At 39.1% G+C, this 8,792-nt stretch overlaps 1 protein-coding gene across 2 annotated transcripts in view; it reads left to right on the forward strand.

Annotated features, from left to right (window-relative positions):
- The window catches only part of ACSL3 (acyl-CoA synthetase long chain family member 3), a 79,607-nt gene that overhangs the window by 16,551 nt on the left and 54,264 nt on the right, over window positions 1-8,792 (forward strand). Inside the window, exon 2 of one of the 2 annotated variants that reach the window (XM_034655263.1) lies at window positions 4,804-4,861. The exons of the other annotated variant lie outside the window; for it this stretch is intronic. The gene's annotated coding sequence lies outside the window, so the exon portion shown is untranslated. The remainder of the gene's footprint in view (window positions 1-4,803; window positions 4,862-8,792) is intronic. 2 annotated transcript variants of the gene reach the window in all.

An 8,792-nucleotide genomic window follows, 5' to 3' on the forward strand; every position in this document is an offset into this window, starting at 1 on the left:
CCCCCCCCCCCCCCCCGCCCTAGCATATCTTCCCTTTGGCTGTTCCTGAGTTATATTCTTCATAATAAACCGATAAACGTAAGTAATGGGTGTTCCTGAGTTGTGGGAGCCATTCTAGCAAATTACTAAACTTGAGGAGGGGATTGTGGGAATCCTTGGTTTGTCACCAGCTGGTGACTCGTGACTAGCAAGTGGAGAATAGTCTTGGGGGACTAAGCCCTTAACCTGTGGTATCTAGCTCTTGTAAAATAGTACAAAACTGTAGGTGACTTCTAGCTTTAGTAAAATTGTCTTTAAAAATACTATCAATGTGTGCACATGGTGGAAGACTTTTTAAAGTAGTGTCTTATCAGAGTATGTTTGCAGAATGTAAATTTCCTGAGTCCTTAAATCTCTGAATGCTTCTTTATTCTACTTGGCAGTTGATCAGGAATTTAGCCAGGAGTAGAATTCTAGTATAGTTTACTTATTTGTAGGTGTCCTAGTTTAGGGTTTTTTGGAAGCTTTTGGGATATTCTTAAACCTGGTGCTCTGAGAATTCACAAGGCTGTGTCTAGAGGTCAGTTATTTTTGCCCCCATTCACCTGCTCAGCGCTCCCCGGGCTCTTTCAACCTGAAGAGTAGCGTCCATCAGCTCTGGGGTATTTTATCACTGAGTGCTTCAGTAATTCCTGCCTTTTCATCTCTTTGTTCTTTTTCTAGAACTCCTTTCAGTGGAACTTGGTCTTGTGGATTAATTCGACACCTTGAAAAAGGACTTTGACTACCTCATTTTGACCTCAGACTTTCTAATTAAATTTTTCTTTCCAGCTTACTCTTTTAACTCAGACAAAAGACCCTGCACAAAACTTGTGATGGGAACCGAAACTACCCCCTCAAGCAATAAGGACTGCTTTGAGCCAGCAAGACCTGTGTGTGGTTGATACCAAGACAACGATCCACCTGACCTTTACTGCCCACCTGCAAATACCTACTGACCTTTGTCCCACATTTTCCTTGCATAAACCTATAAGTATTTTCAACACTTCAGAGGCTGTCTTAAGGCAGTCTTTAAGATAATCAGTCAGCTGTGTTCCTGGTGTGGGCCTCATTGAAATACATTTCCTTTCTTATTTCCCTATTGCTGTCTGTCTGCCTTTGGCGAGTGGCTGAACCTGGACTGTTGGAACCCCCAGAACCCTTATAACTCTATGCCCCCCTGTTAAAACCTTATTTTTAAAAATCTTTTTTGACTTCTGTTTTCTACTACTATGATTTTGCTTTCCTTTCTGGTGAAATATTCGAATATATCTGTTGACTTTTAAATTCAATATCAAGTGCTGGTCCTAATTTTAACAAGAGCTTTTTCTTATTTTTAGTCCTGTATGGTGCCCCATTCTTGTTTCATCAATACAATAGCCTCTCATATCTTTTTGAAAGAATATAAAGTATTTCTTCTATTTCCTGCATCATCAGTTTCCATCGAGTTCCCCCCACTTCAGTTTTCATCTGTCTTTCATTGTGATGGGTTTTTGTCAAATATCTGGTGATCCAGAACTTCATATTCTCTCTGGATTTTTGATTGATTTTTGTGCTTCTGGTCCCCTCCCCCCAATCAATAAATTCCCCACATTGGTATGAGATTTAACCATATCAAAGATCTGATAGGCTATTCTGCGTACAAATCTGGATGGCGCTTCAGAGATTTGGGTAATATCTAAATAACTTAGCGCTTAGAGGGCATACAAGGCAATGCCAGTGAGATATTGCCTTTGTTTCTTAGAGCTGCTATAACACCACAAATTCAGTGGCTTAGCACGATGGAAATTGATTATCCTACAGTTAAAAGAGGCCAGAAGTTAACTGGGCTGAAATCAGGTGTTGGCAGTGGTGCCTCCTCCTGAGAAGAATCTCGTCTTGCCTCCTCTTTGCTGTGCCTGCTGCACACCGTGGCCTCGCTCCAGCCTCCCAGGCCAGTGCGGTACACCTCTGCTTTGTCCTCACGTTGCCTGCTTGGAGTGGCCCATCCACTGCCTTTCTTTTAAGGACACTTGTGATGGCATTTAGGGCCCCACTGATAATCCCAGGTCCCGCTCTCATCCCCAGACCCTTAATTCCACACATCTGCAAAGACCCTTGTTTGAAGTAAGGTAACATTTGCAGGTTCCAAGGATTAGAGCCTGATGCCTCTGGGGTCATCTGTCAGCCTGCTTCCAGGTACTTAAGCATTCTCCAGTGCCTCTGTGCTTTCACAGATGCTGTTATTACTGCCTGAGGTTTCCTCTCTCGTGTCCATTGCCAAAAATCTGTGGATCCACTCAGTTCTTAACCTTCCGTAACCTTCTTTCCCACTCCTAGACAGAGGACTGTGTTTGACTGTTTCCTTCATACAGCCTGTCTCCTTATCCAGTAGTGTTTGCCATGTCAGTCCTATCTGTCTTGTTGGTCTCTACCACTGGAGTGGGAGGGTTTTGAGTTCTGTGGGCACATTTCCAGAGTGGGAAGCTTTGGGTCCAGAGCCGGGTAGGCAGTCATCAACTAGTTGCTGAGGAGATTGAGCATTTATTAAGGGCCAGTTAAATACTAGGACCTGTCGTGTTGGGCCATGTAATTAACAAAACAAAACATGGTAAAGTAAGTATGCTCATATGCCAGAATTTCTCCAGGGCAAATTTTTTTCAGGACGTGTTTGCTAGGTCATGGGAATTCACGTTTTCCACTTCTGCTGGATACTGCCAAATTGCTCTCCAAAGTGGCTGCACTTCCCCCAACGAAGCCAAGAGCACTCTTGTTTCCTATATCCTTGCCAATACTTGTGATGCTTTTTCTAATTAAAAAAATTCGATAGGGGGAAGTGATAATGTTTTCATTTGTGTTTCTTTGATAGTGAGGCTGACTATTTCATAGATGATGGGCATTTAGGCTTTTTTCCCATGGACATATGTAGACTGTTTTTTCTACTGAGTTGTCTTTTATTTATAGAAATTCAACAAATATTCTGGATATGAATTGTATATATATGTTGTTGTTGTCGTCCCCCCTGTTTACATATGAGGAAACTGGCATAAGAAAAGCAGGTAATTTTATAAGATTTCCCTCCACCTGGATGGATAGATGGATGAATAAATGAATGAATTTTAGAGTCATAGCTAATGAGAAACAGAGTGGGGGTTTTGGACCCAGGGATATCTGGTTGTAAGGCCGTCTTTTTTTTTTTTTTTTTAAAGTATATCTGGCTGCTTTACAGGGAATTAGGAAATTAATAATAAGTAGTGATATGCTAAATTTTGTCAGAATACTTAACTGTTAGTTCCACTTACAGGCTCTGTGAGTTTGGGCTGATGTAAATTATTTTTTTAATGCCGATAATGACTGCAAACTTGCCTGCTTCACAAGTGATCGAGAAAATCATTGAGGGATGCCTGGGTGGCTCAGGTGGTTAAGCGTCTGCCTTTGGCTCAGGTCATGATCTCAGGGTCATGGGATCGAGCCCCATCACTGGGCTCCCAGCTCAGCAGGGAGTCTTCTCCCTCTCCCCTTACTTGTGCTCTGTCTTGCTCTCTCTCTGTCTCTCTCTCAAATGAATAAATAAAATCTTAAAAAGAAAATCATTGAGATAGTGTATAAAAGTGTTATATATACAGTGAAATACTGTTTATAAATCTTAGTAATTATTCTTCTTGACCATTACCATTATGAGAGAATAAACTCAATATATGCCTGAAAAGTTTTAGATGTACTTTTTTTTTTATATAGACTTTATTTTTTAGAGCAGTTTCAGGTTTACAGCAAAATTGAGCTGAAGATAGAGATTTCCTATATACCTCCAAGCTCATGTATGCACAGCCTCCCCCATTGCAGTTAGTGAACTTACATTGATACGTCAGTATCACTCATTTTACCGTAGGGCTCACTCTTGGTGTTGAACGTTCTGTGGGTTTGGACAAATAGGTAATGACGTTTATCTTCTTAAAAGTACGCAGAGTGGTTCTGCACCCCCGAAATCTCTCTGCTCTGCTGGTTCATCCCATCTTCCTCCGTAATTCTTAACAATCTTTTACTGTCTCAGTAGCTTTTCCTTTTCCAGAATGTTGTACAGTTGGAATCAGACAGCGTATGTAGCCTTTTCAGGTTGACTTCATTCACTTAGCAATATGCATTTAAGTTTCCTCCATGTCTTTTCATGGCTTGACAGATCGTTTCTTTTTAGTGCTGAATAGTATTCCATTGTCTGGATGCTCTACAGTGTATGCATTCACCTGCTGAAGGACATCTTGGTTACTTCCAGGTTTTGGCAGTTACGAATAAAGCCACTATAAATATTTGTATGTAGCTTCCACCCTCCCCCCATTAGTCATAAGCTTTCAGCTCATTTGGGTAAATATCAAGGAGGCTTAGTTGCTGGACCATACTGTAAAGGATATATTTAGTTTTCTAGGAAATTGCCAAACTTGTCTTCCAGAATGGCCGTGCGGTTTGCATTCCCACGAGCAATGAATGAGTTACTCTTGCGCCGTATTCTTGCCAACATTTGGTGATGTCAGTATTTTCGGATTTTGGCTATTCTAATAGGTGTGTGGTGATACATAATATGCTTTTTTTGGTTAAAGGTTACATGATAAAATGTCATTTGCTAGTGCGATGGTGTTTTCAAAAAAAGCAGAAATGTTTCTGAGTCTTTTCTAGTGTGATAGATCGTGTTTTCAGAAAAAGCAAAAATTTTCCTGTGAGTTTTTGGAAGTAAAAATACGTCCAGGAAAAGGCTGATATTTGGCTCTGATGATTAGACCACGAGTAGTAATGTTTGTCTTTTTATTTTGACAGGTATTGAAACACAGGCGCATATCGTGAAGGCACTAGCACCTCCTACCATTGTCAACTGGTAAAATGTTAATTTTGTTAATTACAAAATAACTTCTATTAAGCATAAAATGTATTAAGTTAAAACCAAGTGTGTCTAAACTGTCAAAAAAATTTTTTAAATTCTTCCCATTTTGTGATTGTAGAATTACGGAAGTTAGGATAAGGTGGCTTTCCTACTAATTTTAATTCAGTACAAATGCTTTGGAACATTGTTAAGCCATGTTATTCACCAATATCACTGATCTTTTCTCAAATTGAATTTCATATAAGAATCTGTGTGAGCGTTTGTGAAGTTTAGCACTAATTAGAGTGGTATTACCATTTCAGCATATGCTGGTGATTTTAAATTTGTGTTAGTGTTATTTTAAATTTCTAACTGGACACTTTAACAGAAGTTGCAGGTTCCAGGTGTTAGCCTGCAGCAAGTTCTACATGTTACTCATAGTGGTGGTGGGCTAGAATGAGGCAGGTTTTATTCTTTCCTTACTGTGTCTCCTGGTTTCTTGAAATTTTGGGGCAAGAATTTGAGAATCTCCACATCCAGTGCAGAGCCCGACCGGGGGCTTGATCTCACAACCCTGAGATCTTGACCTGAGCTGAAACCAAGAAGTGGAAGCTTAACCGGCTGAGCCACCCAGGCCCCACCTTAGTTTGTTTTTAACTGATAAGCCCAGATACAGATAAAGGGCTTTTGGGGTGAGGAGGGATATGGAGGAAAAGATAAGGAAATATCTAAGAAATCTTACTGAACAGTCTGTAAATTCTTAAAAGGTATAGATTTAGATTGGATAGATTTAGATGGTGTAGACTAAAATTATCTTGAAAATCTTAATTTTGATGTGTTAATCTTTCTTCACATTCTAAAGGCTAAATTTACCTGAACTATCTGTTCTCAAACGGGTACTTTATTTTGCTTATTGTAAGCATGTTACTTTTGCTGACATATTTCATATGTTTGCAACTATTTAGCCTCTGGCCTTTGAATTTTCTTTAATTTCATTTTCTATTTTTACTGTAGGGAAGGAAATAGTTAAGAACAGAAGTGAAATTGTTAATTGAACCACCAACCAATCCACTTTCTTAGGTTTAGGTTCATGTAATACTAGACAAAGTTCTTATCTGGATTGAGTTGAAATTTACTAAGACCCTCAAGTACCAACCATCCAGGCTGATGTCATTATATAATCTAATAGTTCATGTTCTCCAGAAATATTTATATAGGTGGCTCTCATTAACCATTTTGGAGATAATTGGAGTAAGTAAGGAATTAGTACTACAGGAGCGTAAATAGGCTATTCACTATTGTTACAGTGCAGCCAGGGCATTTAATTCTTGGCTGGTTAGGACACACTGATGAATTTGTCAAAACAGTGCTCTGCTAAGGTTTGGTTTCTCTGCCCTGCCATTTGGATAAAATAATGATGACTGAACATACCATTTCCCCTGTTTCCTGTCAGTGGATCAGCCTTAAACAAAATTCTAGGATAAAAAGCTGCACTTCTGTATAGAGAATTTCATATCACTTCTTTTGGATATCATAATAAGGGGAGTTACGTGGTTTGGAAGGTGAGTAGAAAGCGGAGTAGGAATAGGTTTTCCCTTAGATGAGGAAGTTGAAGCAACATGATTCAGAGCCCTGAGCCCATGTATGTGTGTGAGTTGTCTGGGCGGGGGTTTTTGGGGATCTCCCACATGACAGGATTAATGAATGGACAACAGAACCACCTCTGAGGGACTCCCCTGTGAGTTGCAGGGTCTTGGCACGAGGTTATTAGCGGTAGACATAAGACTATAAAAACCCTGAGAATTAGGGACGTTTGTTGAGGATCAACTTTTTTAGAGATATGGAGGCCCGGTAAGTTGATTTGGTTAAACAGAGTTGGTCCTGAATTAGATTGCATGTGTATTTTTTACCTTGGGCCCTGGAGTGGGATCCACAAAGTGGGATCCAATAGTTCTGTGTCATAAAATCCAAGGATATTTAAACTTTACTGTGGAACTAGCCGTGAGAAAAAAATGTTCTTCATATATGTATTTTCTTAAACAAAAATAAATTTGTCATTATCTAACTGAAGCTCATGGAAAGAAATCCCCAGAATTGGCTAGTGAAGTAGAGATGCCAAAGGAAATTCCAAATATAAGATGTGTAAAGTATCCTTATTCTCGTTACTTACTACCATTTTATAAGGAATTTTGTGGATGGATCTATGATGTCAGCTGCTTCTAACTTTTAGAATCTTAAATGCCTGAAACAATAATGGTAACGTGCTAGCTGCTGAATCCGTCTCGTGTCTCTGATACGCATACTCCTCTTCACATTTTACAGGTGAGGACATTGAGGCTTAGGAAAGTAGTTGACCTAAGTGACGTTTAGTAAGTAGTAGACTGAGTGCCAGACTCCGGCGCCATGGCCTAGGCTCTCAGCATACAGTTGACTTAAGTATCTTCAGAATCAGTGGGGATATAAATAAGAAATAATCACGATGAAAGAAAAGTATTGGTATTGGTATAAGTAGTTTGTATTAATGAATTTAAAGTGCTACTAACACATGTGATGTATTTTGTAGTTTATGTAGAGTGTGTTCACCTGCTTTCTTTGTTCCCAAAGTGAGTTCTGTGAGGCATTTATTATCACCCCAGTTCTGTAGTGAACCTGAAGCTCTGGAGTGTTAAGGAAATTGTCCCCTATTACACAAGGAGTAAGTGGGGAGGCCAGCATCAAACCAAGAGCTTACTGCCATAGTTCTAAAAGGAGCCAGTCCACTGAACATTTTTATATGCAGTCAAACTAGTGTTGCAAGTAATAGTATCTTCAGTAGATTATATGACGTATGTAAATGAAACGATGTAAGTAAAACTGCTTTGAAATTCCGCATAAACAGGCTTCGTACGCAAACCAACTGTACTAATAATTAACGTTTATAATGCCTTTGCATTTTTCCAGTCTTTTATTTGCTGCATTCCATTTTATCCTTAATTTAAATTTTGTGCATTACCTAAATGATGACAGAAAAGGGAGAATAAGGCACAGAAAAGTTGTTTCATAAACAAAAGATCAGAATTAACTATTGGTAGAATCCAGGCTATGGTTTGTTTGTTTATTCCATGAAACGGTTAATTGTAGGGTGACAGGTTTGCCTAAAACTTTTCTGGTTTTAGTACTGAAAGTCCTGTGTCTTGGGAAACCCCAAAGTCTTGGGCAACCCAGAGTGGTTGGTCATCCTAATTAATTGTCACACTTTGTGGTGGACTGGGGATGGGATTAGGGCTGCCATATAAAACATAAGACACTCAGTTAAATCTGAATTTCAGATAAAAATCAAGTAATTTTTTTACTACATGTTCCAGATATTGCTTGGGACACATGTACACTAAAATTTGTTCATTGTTTGTCTGAAATTCAAATTTAACTGGGTATCTCCTGTATTTATTAAGTCTGACTTCCCCCAAGAAAGAATGAGGGGACATTCTGATGTATAAAAAGATCACTTGGCTGCTTTTTTGTGTAGACCTTAGGCTTTTTTCATTTATCTGTTCACATAAATGTACCATCTCACAGTACTTGACTCTTGTTCTTTTAGTTATGTGGATAGAGATGCAAGAGGTCAGGATGAATATATGAAACCATATTTTGCTCAGTCGGTGCATTAAAACTGCTGTGTGTGTTTGTATACGTGTGTGTGTGTATGTGTATGTATGCATGTATGTGTATATGTGTTGGTTGGTTTGAAGTTCTGTACTTGGCAGGAAATTTAACCCAGACAGAAATGAGCTCATTCTGTCATTGTTGGATCAGTCTGTCAGGCATTGGCACATTCTCACAGACTGTCCATATTGTCTTTCGACTATATGTTAAAAAGTATTTTTGTTGTCGTTAGGATAGTGTATTCACAGGATTCAAAATGAAAAGGAAGTAAAGGTTTTCTTCTTTCTTGGACCTGTTCATTTGC

Source organism: Ailuropoda melanoleuca, chromosome 2 (genome assembly GCF_002007445.2).
Source record: "Ailuropoda melanoleuca isolate Jingjing chromosome 2, ASM200744v2, whole genome shotgun sequence".
NCBI classification, from domain to species: domain Eukaryota; kingdom Metazoa; phylum Chordata; class Mammalia; order Carnivora; family Ursidae; genus Ailuropoda; species Ailuropoda melanoleuca.